General features: G+C 42.4%; 1 protein-coding gene across 2 annotated transcripts in view; it reads left to right on the forward strand.

Annotated features, from left to right (window-relative positions):
- The window catches only part of MID1 (midline 1), a 577,456-nt gene that overhangs the window by 406,535 nt on the left and 154,242 nt on the right, over nt 1-16,679 (forward strand). Inside the window, exon 1 of one of the 2 annotated variants that reach the window (XM_064482591.1) lies at nt 12,323-12,730. The exons of the other annotated variant lie outside the window; for it this stretch is intronic. The gene's annotated coding sequence lies outside the window, so the exon portion shown is untranslated. Of the gene's footprint in view, nt 1-12,322; nt 12,731-16,679 lie in introns of those variants that run through there. 2 annotated transcript variants of the gene reach the window in all.

Below are 16,679 nucleotides of genomic sequence, written 5' to 3' on the forward strand. Positions count from 1 at the left end.
TGTGTCTGTGAGTCTGTTTCTGTTTCGTATATAGATTCACAGGTATTATTTTTTAGTTTCCACATATAAGTGATATCATGCTATCTGTCTTTCTCTGTCTGACTTACTTCACTTAGTATGATAATCTCCAGGTCCATCCATGTTGCTGCAAATGGCATTAGTTCATTCTTTTTTATGACTGAGTAATATTCCATTGTGTACATATAACACATCTCTATCCAGTCATCTGTCAGTGGACATTTAGGTTGTTTCCATGTCATGGGCCATTGTAAATAGTGCTGCTGTGAACATTGGGGTGCATGTATCTTTTCAAATTAAAGTTTTCATCTTTGCCAGATATATGCCCCAGAGTGGGTTTGCTAGACCAGTTAATAAGTCTATTCTGGGGGGAGGGTATAGCTCAAGTGGTAGAGCGCATGCTTAGTATGCACAAGGTCCTGGGTTCAATCCCCAGTACCTCCTCCCAATATAAATAAATAAACCCAATCACCCCCCACATAAAGAAAAAAGAGAAAAAAATAAATCTATTTTTAGTTTTTTAAGGAGTCTTCATACTGTTTTCCATAGTGGCTGCACCAAACTACATTTCCACCAACAGTGTAGAGGGTTCCAAAGGGAGCTTTCAGATGGTGAGTACTTTGTTCTGATTTTGTCGGCAAAGGCTTCACCATATCTGTGCATTCCATGGAAGGAAGAACATAGGCCATGTATGCAAAATAGAGCCGGAGAAAGCAAGGCACGATAGAGACCGAGTCATGCAATGATGACAAGTGGTTTTGTACAAACTGACCATTGGGTGTTTTTATTGTCTCGGTAGTTACCTCATCACACAAGCTGCGCTTTGTAGGTGTTTACCGTGTGCTGCATTCTCACAGTTCTCTGTTTAAGAGCGTGTTTCCAGGGGCCAGTCAGCCTGAGCACATAAACCAGAATCTGTGGTCTCTTAGCTTTGTGACCTTGGCAAGACACTTGGCCTCTCTGTGCCTCAGTTTTCTCTCTTGGAAAATGGGGATAATAGTATGAGTACCAGTTCTCATAGAGGCAAAGGAGAGTTCAACGTGTAAACAAGCACCTGGCATCTCGTAAGCACTCAGTAAATGTTAAATGACATTAACTGTAAAGAAATCGCTTCATTCAAATCACAGTAACTTTGGGGGAATGAGCAGATGGGCCAGATCCAGTTATTAAGTGTCAGAGTCAGTATTTTGACTGAATCAGTTCCTAGCCCCAGTGCTGTACTGTATTGATTGGGAATAATAAGCCAAGTATTTATAGGCGGTGTGTTTTTTCCATGTATAGTATAAACTTTTTGGCTTGGTTCACACACCCTGCACTGTCTTTCTTTCTGGACAATCTTACCATGCTTCCAGATTCCCCCTCCCACAGGGGACTGAAGCAGGGAGGTGGCCCCTCCTCCTAACAGCTCCCCTTGACGGTGTTCCCTCCTCAGACCATGGTGACTTCATGTTTTCAGCTGTTCCAGCAAAAGACTTGGAAGTCATCCTAGTCTCCCCTGTTTATCTGACACACTCACTCCATCTGCAAATCACATTGGCTCTACCGTCACAATATATCCAGAACACCACCCCTCTCCCCCCCTCCACTGCCATACCTGTCTGATCCACCACCACCTCTTACCTGAAGAGCCAGAAGAGCCTCCTCAGTGACTTTCCTTCTGCCCGACAGGTGATCTCCTCCCAGCAATCCCTCTGAGCTCTAAAACGTCAGTTGGCTATTGTCGCCTGTCGGCTTCAAATCCTCCAAGTCTCCCCATCTTGCTCCAAGGAAAACCCAAAGGTCTTCCCGAGATTGACTCAACCCTACATGACCTGCAAACACTGCCCCCCAACACACACACACACATATTCTCTCTCTCTCTCTCTCTCTCTCTCTCTCTCTCTCTCTCTCTCTCTCTCTCTCTCTCTCACACTCACTCACTCACTCACTCACTTACTCAGACATGTTCTTGAAACCCCGCTCTGCCTGCTGTCACCCTTACTCACTCTGCTCCAACTACCACAGGCTCCTTGCCTTGCCTTTGCCCTGGGCTCAGAGCGTCTGCAGGTACCGTTCCCTCTGCCGTCAGAACTCTGCCTCATCCACCGTCATCGCCGAAAGTCTTCCTCGCTTCCTTAGAACTCTGCTCAAATGTCACCCTATATCAACTTCCCTACCCCACCCCACCAGCACTCCCCACCCCCACTTACGCCATCACCGTCAGACCTACTTTACATTTATTGATTGATTTCTCTTGATCCCCCTCCACTGGAAGGGATGCTCATGCAGGCAGCAGGCAGCCTGTCTGCACCTGTCTGTGTGCCCCTCCAGCTCTGGGAACAATGCCTGGCACATAGTAGGCACTTAATAAATACTTGTTGAATGAGTGGCCATTTGAGCACGAGGAAGGACTGCATCTTGGTTAGCACGAGGTTAATGCATGTGAGCCCTCAGCCTCCTCATAGGAGGCACTGTCTTACCACTTGAGATCTCTGAGAGCAATGAAAATCAATTCATGGAGATCCACAGATACTGTATGTTGCTAATGAAATCAATGGCTAAAGCATTAACGTGCCAATTAGCTTTGAATAAGGGGGGAGAAAAAATGCTCTACCGATTGTACTCCTAACTATTGAAATAAATGTATTCCATTCAGAAAGCCATTGGGGAATTCTGAATGCAGAAGGCAAACCTCATTCACAGTCCTCAAGAAACAGCCCTAAAATCCACATCCTGCCCTTCACAGCACAACAGTGACATCTTTTCCCATGAGGAGTATGTAATCAATAAGCATTTATTTTTCCATGACTACAAATGATTGGATGATCACAGCCTACATTTAGAGAACCGTTCAAGGTAAATACAGTTCATTAAAATGCTTCAGTTTGTTTTCAGATGGGATGGTAAACTTCTAGCTCATCTTGAAGGTGCAGTGTGAGGTACTTTGGGAGGTAGATCTGGACTGGAGTGGCAACAGCATGTGCTGGAAAGAGCCCAGATTTTGGAGTCAGGAGATATGTTCCAGGTTCCCATATACCAACCATAAACTGGCTGCATCTTGCAGAGGGCCTGATGCATAACTGGTCCATGACAGATGCGGGATCCTGCCATTCCTTCCTTTTCACTCAGCACAGTTACTTCCTGCTGGGTTTTATTGTATTAAATAGCACATCCCTCTAGTGCAGGTATCCACTTTTTTTTTAATTGAAGTTTAGTTGACTTACAATATCCACTTTCTAATTTAAGCTTTGACTAAGACCTCTTAGTGTGTGGTGTATCCGCTGGTTTTAAATTCCTTTAATTGGTTTAGGTTAATTTGCCCAGTTGAAGGTATGTCTCACCAGTTGGTTTGTTTCTAAAGATGACCATGACAAAATTATCTTTTCCCAACATACAGTTTAGGAGAAATATCAGTAGGTCTTTTTGCTACAACATACACAGATAATGCTATGAATGGTTCTTTTGTTCATTGTATGATGTTATTTAAATTGCTCACATAAAAATTTTAAATAGCGACTGTTTATAACACAGGCAATATAAGTCCTTTTTGTAAATTAATAAATTAAAGGAGAAATGAAGCATCATTTTAACGCTGTTTCTCACTTAGAGCTCTTTAATAAATACAGAGAAAGCTAAGGCGCTGATATTCAACGTTTACATTTTTTTTTCCTTGCCACAAGGATATTTATCTTGCATCAGGGAAATAGTATAGGAAAGCCTGTCTCAGTATGTGTGACTTTTCATAAGCGGTTTCCAGCAGAGGAAGAGCTCATGGTGAGCCATCTAGTTATAGGAAATAAGAGGAAATATTATTTCCTTGGCTATTAAAAGAGAGTTAAAAAAAACACCTCTGATCTGTGTCTAGCAAAGGAAAGAGACGTGTAAACCATGATTCTTAAGTAGTTTTTATCTTTACCACCATCTTGAAGCCAAGTATTGATATTATGTGTGAAGTGAGAGAGGGCTTTCGTCAATCATAAAAAAAACACAGCCATTTCAGCAATCTTTGCGTCTGAGAAGCACCAACCTAAAGGGTAATGCATTGTCTTATAAGGAAGGAGCGCAAATCCTATTCAAAGCTTCTTTTGATTAAAATTTCTGTTCACCTTCTGTCCGTGTGATGATCAATGAACCAGCCTGATGTGCCTGTTTCTAACATAAAAACTGAGATCTGATTCACAAAAGTTTTTTTTAATCACTAAGACTAATTTAAAAATCAGCTTTGGGTATTAAAATATTAAAGGTTTGAGAGACTAATCCTTTTCATATGTAAGAAAAGTAAGAGAGATAAAAGAATAAGGATAAGAAATAAAATGGTAATAATATGAAGAACAGTAACTAGCCACATTTAAGCCCACAAGAAAAAAAAGGATTTAAATCAAGAATGATGCCAATTCGGAATAAGAAGAAAATGGGGGTTTTGATTAGTCTCATGACTTACTAAGGCACCTGGGTTATAGAATCTTCTTTCCTGGAGATCTAGAAGAATGTTTGTCTAAAACAGTTTGGATCAGGGCTAATATGTGTATTTCTCGCTACACGTGGCAAATCAGTCATAAACTCTGAGCAGATTAAATCTGTGGTGGGGCAAAGGGGAAATGCCAATCAGATCCTTTGTGCATGATGTGGTGACATTGCACTTGGGTTCAGAATGGGCCATCAGGCATGTAACTCCTCTCAAGTTCTGCCCTGACTCTTAGGTCAACTATGGGCCATCAGATAATCATAAACTACTACGAGTTTACAGGAAGTAGATTTGAGGACAAGAAATTGACTTAATGACCAGGGAGTATATTTTTGTTTATTTTTAATTAATTTTAATTTTTTATCAAAGTAATGCGTGTTTAAAGTACAACTATATTAAAGATCTGTAATGAAAAACAGCAATTCCTACCACATTCCACTCCATTTTAGGAGTAATCGCTTTCATTGTGTAAAATTTCCTCTGGTATGTACTTTCATATTTTCCATAATGTGCTTGTACTACTATTTCTGGGTTTATGAATTTTAGACATTAACATCCTACATATATCAAAAAACAATTACCTTTCTTAGACATCGTCACCCCACTTCCTCCTCATGTAATTGCGTCAGTTAGGAATTGTGTTCATCAAGTAACACAAATCCCAAAACATTGGCTCAAACAACATGAAGTTTGGGGCTCATTAGGAAACTCCAGGATATCATCAGGAATCCAAGATCCTTCTCCCTTTCCTGATTTCCAGGTTTCCCATTTATTCCATCCTCATGGTTTCAGAATAGCCCATCTGTCAGGCATAGTCCTAGTGGGGAACTCTGGGAAAGGCAGAGGGCAAACTGTGTGTGTCTCCTTTAAAGAGCTTTCCCAGAAGCCCTACATAACAGCTTCTATTAAAATTCCATAAGCCATCCGCCATAATAGTCTCATATGACCACCTGCAAGGGAGGCTGGGAAATGTTCTTCGGCTAAACACATTTCTACCCTCAAAGAAATTGAAGTTCTTTTAGAAAGAAACAAGGGGAAGATGAATATTGGATTGGCTACCAGTAGTCTGTCACAATGTCTTTAGCCAATATCACTGCCAATGTGAAGAGTGTGCTGTATACTGTGCTTCCTTTTTTGTGCATTCTTTTCTTTTTCCTGGAGTTAATAATGATCTCACCTTTTGCTTCTGTTTATGTATATCTGATCATCCTCAAATGTGATCTGTCCGTATCTTTTTTTTTTCCCCCTGGAGAAATTGATCTCCATCTTTCTGCTGCAATCTAGACTTGGGCTTAGGACTGCTGTGTCACTCATCTTGGACTTTATTCTCTTTATGTTGGTTTCTCTGTTTACTGAGTCCCATTGGATTGTCCTTCTTGGTTAATTCCCTACTTTTGCTAAAACATATTTGACTGGATTCCAACGAAAGAATACATGGCATGCAAAAATATTGAGTCTTTGTGTAAATAATTGCATTCTATCTTGACATTTGATGAATAGTATGACTTGGTGTAGGATTATCAGTGAGAAATCATTTTATCTCAAAACTTTACAGCCCCTGCCTTCTAGTGTTGCACTTGAGAAGTATATAATAAATCTATTGGCAAAATTTCATTATTTATAAAAAGAGAGCCTTTTTCTAATGGAGGTTGTAAAATTATTATTTGCAACAATTCAGTAAACATATGGACTAATTGATCTTATACTCTATGCTTATGTTATACGGGACTTAAAACAGTTCCTTGGCTAGGCTATAATACAGTTATTCCAACTCTCATCTAGGTGTTGCTGTGCAGGTGTTTTTGTCAGTGTGGTTAACATCTATAATCAGTTGACTTTAAGTAAAGGAGATTATCTTTGATAATGTGGGTGGGTTACATCCGATCAGTTAGTAGCCATAAGAGTATAAATGAGGTTTCCCTGAGGAAGAAGAAATTTTGCCTGAAAACTGTAGAATGAGCTCTTATCCGCCTGCCCTAAGAATGTCAGGCTTAGTACTACTCAAAATGACTTAAGTCCTTGAAATAAATGTCAATATATGAGTTATATATCCTATTGGATCTATTTCTCTGGAGAATCTAGACTGATCACAGCCCTCGATGACCTCAGAATCTCAAAAAGGGATTGATTAATAAGACAAAAAAATGAATTGTTACAATAATTTTTCTCTAACATTTAAATATAAGATTATAGTAAAAAAATGATTCAGAAATTGAAGGATTCTTGAAGTAGGATATTATTATGTTGACATGAAGCAGAAGGTTCAATTGGGAGTGTGGTGAATGTTTGACAGTGGGAGAATTATACCAAAATCATTGCTAAATTCATGCAGAAACCTTCACCAGATCACCAAGAGGGAGATAACAAAGGATCAATCATATTTAATCAACAAAAACTAGATAGTGTCCAAATATTTCACCTCATAAAGCACAGAATTATTAAATGGTAAGTTATAATCAAAATTTAAGATAACATGATTATTTTAACTCCTTATATTCAAGTGAGGAAACATGCAGTTCAATTACTTGAAAACCCTGACTGGTGACTAGCTAGGCAGCTCTGTGCTCTGTTGAAAGTCTACCCTTTAGGGTACATTCTCCTAAAAGGCTGAGGGCTCGTGTGCATTAACCTCGTGCTAACCAAGATGCAGTCCTTCCTCGTGCTCAAATGGCCACTCATTCAGCAAGTATTTATTAAGTGCTTACTATGAGTGTCTCTTTGTTCTGTTTCTGTATCCACAGATTTCTTCCCTTCTTTTCAGAGTCTGTCATCCAAATTCACACAGTAAGCAACAGTTGCAAAAAAAAAAAAAAACTTTCCCATGTATGATTTCATTTGTCTTGGTCCGTTTGGGCAGCTGTAACAAAGTACCACAGACCGGGTGGCTTATACACAACAGAAATTGATTTCTCACAGTTCTAGAGTCCAGGGCTTCTAAAATCAAGGTGCTGACAGATTCTGGGTATGGTGAGAGCCTACTTCCTGTTTCAGATAGCATCTTCTTGCTTTGTCCTCACATGGCTGAAGGGGCAAGAGAGCTCTCTGGGGTCTCTTTTATAAGGACACTAATCCCATGCTTGAGGGCCCCACCCTCGTGAACCCCCCAAAACACCATCTCCTAATACCCTCACACTGGGGGTTAGGATTTCAACATAGAAATCTGGTAGGGGAGCATAAATATCCAGTCCATAATTTGCCCAACTGTCCACTAAAAAAACTTGGGCTTAGTGATGTTAGTTGGTTTACCTGAGGTCTGTTGCCCAGTTTAGTGGCCACGTCAACACCGAAATGGACTCCACATCACATTTGCAACCCATGCTTGTGGGATGCCACACTGCTCTCGTTAACCAAAAGGAACTAACTTAATGGGTACCTGCAGTCAGTGAGTAGAAAGTTGTTTCTCTTTTATGACATCCTGTAAGAACTAAGGAGGGATTTTTTTTTCCTAAGTAGGGACTTATGCCATTGTCAACTTAAATCATCTTCACTAATCACCTCAAATTTTCCACAGCCATCGTAAGTATAAAACAACTGGATTTCTGGAACTTCTGAAGGAGAATAAGAACAGTCTTTGCGTAGCCCCTCCAAGACTGTGCACTTGGACCAGGCATTTCCCAGGTGGCTGAGTAGGCCACTTCAGCTTGGCTTTCATTGATTTTTCAATTATTATTATTATTATTTTAGCATTTTTAAAGTAACTTCACATTTTAATTTTTTAAGTATTTTGGGGGGAGATAATTAGGTTTTCTTTTTAATTTTTAGTGGGACAGACTGGAGATTGAACCTGCCAGGCAAGTGTTCTACCACTGAGTTATACCCTCCTTTCATTGACTGTTGATGATGTGTCCTTACACATATTTCAGTAACCATATGAAGTTACTAACAGTGAACCGTTTTTTTACTTCCGCAAACACTAATCCCCTATGCTCTGACCTAATAGAGCTGTGAAAGCGGAGGCACAGGTACTGATAGTTGTCCTCTAAGATGTCTTATTTACCAGTATCCATCCAGTCCAGTGATGGTGGATGGACCTCAGGAACACTGACCCGGGAACCTATGTTAAATTGGCTGTGGAGGTCTCTTTATAACCAAACCTGCACATAACTACACAGGAGTGTCATCAAGGCTGCTGTCATCAAGGAAGATCTGTCAGGACAACAACATGCCTTCAGCTGACATTTGCAAATGCTGCTAATCACAGACTGGGGAACAGAACATCCCACCCTTTGGTGAAGCAGGTTTCTTTCCTTGCTTCACTTTACTTGCTGACAGTTTCCAGTAGGTGGATCTAATCCTCACTTAATGGACAACCCCCCGGGGCCATTTATTTAATTAGAAATGTTTAAAAAGTATGTTTATTTGTAAATGAAAAAAGTAGACTTTGCTCATTTACATTGTGCACTTTGCTGAGGGGTTTTATGAGTCATTTCTGGAGACACCCTATTTTACCACAAAAAGCAGAGCAATTCTAATCCCAAACACTTTAATTCCGGATATAGCAATTTATAACCATAAGACCTTGGGTTATTTACTTTGCCTCAATGATGCTGTCCGTTCATTCTTAGCCCAACAGTGGTGATGTCTACTTTTTGGTACTTTAGTGTAGATGAAATGGTGTGCATCTGTAATGTGCCTGGTAAATGTGCCTGTAAAATGCTTGGCTCTTGTAGGTACTCAGAAGTCGTGTTTGTTATTGAGCCCATTGGGGGCATTCCTGTCCTTGTGCAGAAAGAGAAGATGGCAGGGAGGAGCACCATCCATCTCTGTATCTCTCTTGCCAGCAGAACTGCCCTTTCATGTACCTACCAGGGATTATCATATATATTCCTCCTGGAGATCTTAAAATCTTTGGCGGAGAAGATTTATATTGTGTGGATGCAAAAGTGTGTGATGCTTTCATATAAAAAATTAGAAAATATACTGTCTCCTAAATATGTCCATGGAGCTAAGGTTCTGTTTTAGAAGGCTGGTCTCTTGCATGCTCACCTGTGTATCGGCTTGGATGTGGGAGTGTTAGGATAAAGATGCCATTACGCTTATTGTTTTCATAAGTCCAGAAGACATATAATGGGAAAAAGGTCACTTGAATAGTTTAATTTTCCCAGAGATTCTTTTCCCTTCTGTAACATGGCAGTGGCTGCAGTCAGACGGTGTCCCCATCACAGGGAATCTGCGTGTTGCAGCCTGTTCTCTTTCCACACACGTTTGCTGACTCCCTCTTGCTCTGTGGGCTCGTGCGTATGCAGTGAAAGTGGCTGAGGTTACAGAGATGACTCGGTACCATACTCGCTCTCAAGACTTTGATAGTTTGCTAAGAGAGACAGACTCAAGAATATAAGAAAACAGCGCAGCGTGGAAGGGCAACAGCAGAGGTGTATCATAGTTTGCTCAAGCTGGTGCTTACCCTCTCCTGGCTCAGCGCAGCTCTTCCCAACTGTGTATTTAGGGGCCTCAGCTGCAGGGAAGGCGGGAGTATTTACACTATGGAAATTGGCAGAGACTACAACAAATCTTGGCTTTTTTTTTTTTTTTTTTTGAGAGCTGATGGTTAAACACTTACCAGCACACCACTGAGTGTCTATAAGCTGCAGAGTGGAGGGGAGGGATTGATTTATCTTGGAGCATTTGGGGAAGCCGCTAAACAGTGGTGACATTTTGACCTTGTAGAATGGTGTAGGAATGGGCCAAAGGAGAAGAAAGATGGGTGAAATTTTGACAGGGTACAGAGATTGCGAGAGGAAATCCCAGCTCGTATTTACTGGGGAGGCGATGACAGCAGAAGGCAGATGCAATCATGAGAAGCTTCTATTGAAGGTGATGAACAGATGTGCCTTGGGATTTAACTCCAGTGAGATTTAATGGCAGAAGCCCTGGGTAGTTTCCTGTGGCCCCGGGGCTGAGGGCATACCTGGGGCAGGGATAGGTGCAGTGTTTCTCAGAGTGAATCTGAGTCCTTTGGCAGTGGAATAAAACAGATCTGCAGGCTCCTCTTCAAACCTACTGATCAGATTTCCTTGGAGCAGAGGCCCTGGGGAATTTGCACTTTTAACAATGTCCTCAGAAGTTTCCTTGCATGGTTAAGCTTGAGAAGCAACATTTCATAGCTGGTATATCAGTGGTTCTCAATTGAGCATGATTTCACTCCCCACCCTCACCCCTGCCCCCAACCCAGGGAACATTTGGTTTTGGGTGGAGACATTATTGATCATCATGACTGTTGAAGTGCTCCTGGCATCTCATGGACTGAGGCCAGGGATGCTGCTAAACATTCCGCAGTGCACAGCACAGAGAATGATCTGACCCCAAATGTCGGTGGTGCCAAGGTTGAGAAATCTTAGTCTACCTTAGAGTGAAGGGCTCTGTAGTAAATACAAGGAGAGGACTGAAGTCAGCTCATGTCACTAGGTGGACCCTTAACCTGCTAAGGTGAGGGGCTGGAATGGGGTCATGGACCTCCAGGTCCAGATACTGGGCTGCTAAGTTTTCATAGAACTGAGCAGAGCTGACATCTCTTGAACCCATTCAAATGATACCCCCGAAGCTGCCCGTGCATTATTTGCTAAGTTGTTTTTTCCCCCCTCTGATACCAACCTTTTTTATATATTGAATTATTCTCACAAAATTTCAGCCTCTTCTTTGGGGAAAAGATACAAGACTGGTGCTACACAAAGTAGTCTTCGCTCGGCTTGCACTTTTTTGCAATCCAAAAGGCAAATTTGCCTGGAAATCATAGTGGTTAAGAGTTGAAAAGAGTTCCCGTTTCTATGAAATTAAGAAAGCAAACGTTGGAAATTCTATCCAAGCACGGGCTTCAGTTTGTAAGAAGCCAGCTTGCTCTCTTCCCATCCTACTGAGATGTTTTCTCTCCCCTTTTAATAAGTTCACCAGCTCAACCTTGTAGGTAAGGTGAACCATGGTGAAAGGTAGACACTTGTTTAAAAACTTCTTCTGCACCAAACATCGGTGTCTATTTCTTTTCCTTTTTCTTTTTTTCCTTTTTTCATTTTTCTTCAAATTTATTGACCATTACATGTAGGTTTAGTTTTAACTGAAGAAGCAATTTAAGAATATGTTGAATGATTTCTGCATTTTACATTATTGTGGTACACTTTGATTATATATACACCAAGACTTTGTGATTATATATTAAAATAAATAGTAGCTCATTCAGTAATTGATTAATGATTTCAGTGTGATAGTAAAGTACTGGCTGTTACTGTCATTTTTTTTTTTTTGGTTAGTTGATATTTCTTTTTTTAAAACATTTTTTATTGATTTATAATCATTTTACAATGTTGCGTCAAATTCCAGTGTAGAGCACAATTTTTCAGTTATACATGAACATATATATATATATATATATATATTCATTGTGGTGTCTATTTTTCTGATAACAATTTTCTTAGCTGAAATTGGGCCTCGCTCCCCCCATAGAGGAAGATTCTTGTTCATTTGCTGTGTTTTGGCAGATTTGTGCCCACGTTCCCATTCTGATTTGTTTGTCTTAGATGGATATACGGTTCATCTATATGGAAATGACGTGGGTGAACCCCCCCTCCCTGGAGTCCCGGTTTCAGTTAAGGTGTTCTGAATAACAGTTCGGTTTCCTCCCCAGTCTGCAAAAGCAGGACTTCGGTGCAAGATCCCCTTTTCCAAATAAGCCTGAGTGTGGCCCTTTCCTGGCTGAAATAGCTCTGCACCTTCTACATGCTTTCGTGCTTTCAGGGAGCTCTTAAAAGGCAAGGGCTTAAGCTAGTTAAGCTTTGAGCCGACCCAGAGCTGTGAGATAAGAATAGAACTCATCTTTTACTTCGGGAGCTTTGGAGGCTGCTTCCAGCTGCCTTCAGTCATTTAAATCCTGAAAGCTCTCTAATCCTCGCGGAGGCAGCCTCCCCGGCTCCCAGAACCCTCCCCTTCCTCCTGATTGGCCAGGCTCCTCCGGGGCCCACGCCAGCCACCTACGACGTTCCTGAGACCCGATTTGAAATAAGAGCCAGGCGGTCCTCGCTTCCCTGCGCCCGACTTTTCATAGGCTGGGAAGAGAAGCTTGAGAAACTTGACGTTGTCTTGGGCAGAGAGTGCGTGTAGCAACAGATCAAAGAAAAAGAGGAAGAAAACGTGCTCTCAGCTGCCTGTGGATCTCGCTGAGTTGCTTTTGTCTTGAGGGCGTCTGTCGGGCTTAGTGTTTCCCCTCCGAAGACCGCCGCGTGTGCTTCGAGGAGGCTCGCTCCCTGCCGGATGGGTCATGGAACTCTAAACATGAGGCAGGTAAGCTCCGGAGGCTGCACGGGCCAGTTGGGGGGGGGGGGTGCAGCCCGGTACCCCTGGGATGTTACTCCGGAGAGCTTGCCGGATTAGCAGATGCCTGGCCAAGTCCTTCCATTTGGCATAAAGACGGGGTTGCATTTTCCTAAGGGGTCCTAAGGGGACCAAAGAAGCAGATTTCCCGAGGTTCCCCCCACCTCTCCCTACTTTGGCCTCTAATGGTGATGGGATGTCAGGGCGTCATTGTAAAGGGCTTAAAAGCGGTTTGTAGAATATGTAAATCAATTCCAGTTTGCAGTCGCTGGAATGTATTGTTCAGGATCTTTCTCGAGCTCTTAGCCTTTCCTATGCTTTGGGTCAGAATAAAGAGAACTGAATATCCTGAAAAAGAATTACACGGGGTCTCTTATCTCATTTTGGCTTCCCGTCCTGAGCACTTACTGAGTTTATGACTGAGAAGGCGGGAACCAGTCCGAAATGAGCACAGATAGTCCTTCCAGAAAAATGTAGATTTGTTTTCCAATTCTAGCAGTTTTGAAACTGTTATTGCTTCTGGACCTGAGAAGACAGCCCTGAAAGTAGTGAGCTGAGAAAGGGCTCGGGGATTACTTAACTGAGTCTTTGAAAAGAATTACTAAACCAGCAGCTCCTTCCGTGGCTGTGGGGCATGATGATAAAATTCCTTATCAGCACAGGCAGAGGTTTATAGCTTTGCCAGTAAGAAAAGCAAAGAAAAAAGTGGGTGGATGAAGCCAAAACAAGGGTGTAATTTATAACTCAACCAAAGTTATAGCAGAATCTTATGTTAATATTTCAGTATCAAGATCAGTACTCATATAAGGGTCAGGGAGCAGTCTGGCAAGGGCAGGGAATTCCAGGAGGAATGATACTGCTCTTGCTAGCTCGCAGTAAACCCAAGTGGGAAAATTTAGCATCCTTATTACCACCAGAAAAGCTCTGCACTATTTTTTCTAAGTGGGTTGGGCACGCGCCACCCTGCGCGCTTTGGGAGAAGTGATTTGCATAAGAAGCAAAGTTTCCCTTCGGGGGCTGGGGCGAGAGAGTTAGAACTTTCTGTCCGTTTCCTGCAGCCTCTGGAGAGGAAGCAGAGCCCCCACAGTATGTTCAGGTGAAAAGACCCTTTGCCTTTTTGTCTGCTCACCTGCTGGCTAGGCAAGCGTGCTTGGCAAGTTGCAGCAAGTGTCCAAGAGCACACTTGGACCGGCCAGTGCTGTGTGTTTCCAGCGAATTGCCGTTACCTTGCTGGAGACTGGGGCTAACCATCAGTTTCTTTTAAGTTATGCAAACTCGCGGTCTGACCCCATTCTTTTTCTGTCGAGCAATCACATGGGATGGGGGAAAGAAGCAAGAAGCCTGAGTGGAAAGGATTTAGTAAAAGGAAAAAAAGGAACGCCAAACATTTTTGACAAAGGTCCTCGGCTGGAACAAAGAAGTCATTCGATCCGGTGCGGAGCCACCTGTCCTCTCGGTGGTATCTGAGCTCACTTTTCAGAATCCCCGTTCCCACATGATTCCTCTGGAATGGGGCGGGGTGGGGGGGCACTCTCCATTCCTGATGCCAAAGGCATGCTGTCTCCAGCTTGGCATGATTTTTCCCATGCCTGGCTCCTTGTGGCATTCACGTGAATTGGAATTCAGCCCAGTAGTGGAGTTTTAAGGGTACACATGTAATAACTCCTTAGTTATTTAATGAATGAGCAACTTTTTATCCCACACCTATGTCCCATGATTTTTTGGCCTATTCAGTGTTTGAAAAGAGGGTGGGTTAGGGGGTGGGATAGGAGGGGAGAAAAGAAGGGTTGGGGGTGGGGGAGTCATTGCCCATCCAAAGAATCTGGGCGGTCCAGCGTTTCAGGAATCTGACACGTTGTTCCACAACAGCCAGAGCAGGAATGTGGAGGGGAATGAGATGGTGGAGTTATTGGCTTGGATTAATCCTAACTTTATTTGAGTTTCTCTTGGGGGGAAACTAGAGTCTGGGCAGGGTGAGTGGCATCCACCAGCTACTTCGTCATCTCAGCTCAGCAGCCCCAGCTGGATTTGCAGGGTTAACTATCAAACAGGTCCATGTGTCATCAGCTCAGCGATGAAATCCAATCTCTTTGCCGAGAAGTGATCCGTCCCTAGGGCTGCACAAATGCTGAACAATGGCGTTGCAGCCAAGAGTCCCCTGCCCCTGCCTAGCCACAGTGGGTAGCCAGAAATTGACAGCAAAATTTGAAAGCTACCTGACTGGTGATGAGATTCAGAGGGGTTTTGCCTTCTGCTAGGTTGGCGGCCAAAGAACGGCACAGAAGGATAGTATTCTTTGATGGATCATGCTGAGTTAGGCCATAAGAAGAGTGGGAACCCTATTGGCCTTTATCAGGAAGTAACTTTAAAGCGTGTGCCAACGTTTCTCTGCCCTCTGATCATAAATGGAAAACTTCTGAAACTTCCTTGAGAAGGAATTTGATGTGTTCCCAGGCAAAAGGAAAGGCATGGCCACCTGTTCTAGAAGCCCAGCCAAAAACAACAGGTTTGCCTGTGGCATTCCCACAACTGCACATATCCTCCTCGAATAGCACGCCACCCATTGTCCCTACACAGAAGAATCAATCATTCTCGAGCTGGAAAAAAAAAATCGGGTTCTCCAGACAAAATTGCCTACCCAGATATATTTTGTGTTTTTAATATCCTCATGATTTTAGTAGACACTCCAAGAGAGTAAAGTGCTCACTCTATTTCTGATGGACTAAAACAAATCCTTACAGTTGCCTTATGGTGTGAAGGGAGAGAATAAGATGGTTAGCCAGTGCTCTAAGCAGCTGCTCAATTCTTGGAAGGCTAGAAGGGTGCTGTTACAAGGAAGCTTTTGACTCAGTTTGATGAGCCTGTTTTGCATTCTTAGATTAGAATTAAAATGCCCAAGGACATCTGATTTAATAACGAATGTCTTTGTATTAATCTTTCCTTTGAGGATTAGAAAGTCCTTTACAAACATGATCTGTTTATTCTCTGCCACACCCCCAGGAGAGATGGAGGTGGCAATTTGATCCTTATTGAACAAATGGTGAGTTTGAAGGCAGAGAAAGGTGAAGTAGAAAGATACACAGCAAGTCTGGTACAAATCTGAGGTGAATACTACCCACCCAGAAAGACAGACTCCTTGCGCGGGCTTGGAAAGTGAGTCTAGGGATTAAAACGGAATTCTCCTACAGCGGCCCTTTCCTTATTCTGTAACCAGCATGGAGTGTCCCAAGTATGTTTCATGGTTTCCTTCATTTGAAAATCAAGCCTGTAAAAATGTAAAAGGCATTTCTGTTCTCGTTTGTCCTAGCGTTGAGATCAGGCAGCTTTTATGACATCAAATGGAAAGATTCTGTAACTAACCAGAATTTAAAGTATGGTCTGTGAAGTGTTCCTTTCAGCAGACATTGTAATGTTCTAAGTTTTTGCACATGGTTTGGAGGCCCAGTGTCTTCAACACACCTTAGAATCTTCATTTCTTCCCTACTCTCTCTCCTTTGAAGGGAATGTTATAATTGTGATTATAACTGTCAGATTAAAGATCTTTACTGGTCGTTTTGAAGTAGTTTTTTCTAGTTGGCTTTTCCTGGCCATTTGTTGTGCGCATAGTTTGCTTGGCTATGGACCGCCTAGGCTGCGAGCAAATCCTTTAATTGGTAGTTGCATGTTATCCGCAGACATTCCAGCAACTTTTAAGGCTAAATGTGTATGTGGATGTCTCCTGGCTTTGATCCCTTGTGTGGTAAATAGACATCCAAGGTAGCTATGGCAACCTGGCTGTTCATTGGTGAAAGGGGGCGGGGGTGGGGATTTGGTCACTGGACAAACAGTAATTTGTTTGATTAGAAAAGGGTGGAACTGGTCAGGGCATTTTTAAACCTGCATAATTTGAGGATCCCAGTTCATCCAAATCATTTGGATT

The sequence above is a fragment of the Camelus dromedarius genome, chromosome X (assembly GCF_036321535.1).
Source record: "Camelus dromedarius isolate mCamDro1 chromosome X, mCamDro1.pat, whole genome shotgun sequence".
NCBI classification, from domain to species: domain Eukaryota; kingdom Metazoa; phylum Chordata; class Mammalia; order Artiodactyla; family Camelidae; genus Camelus; species Camelus dromedarius.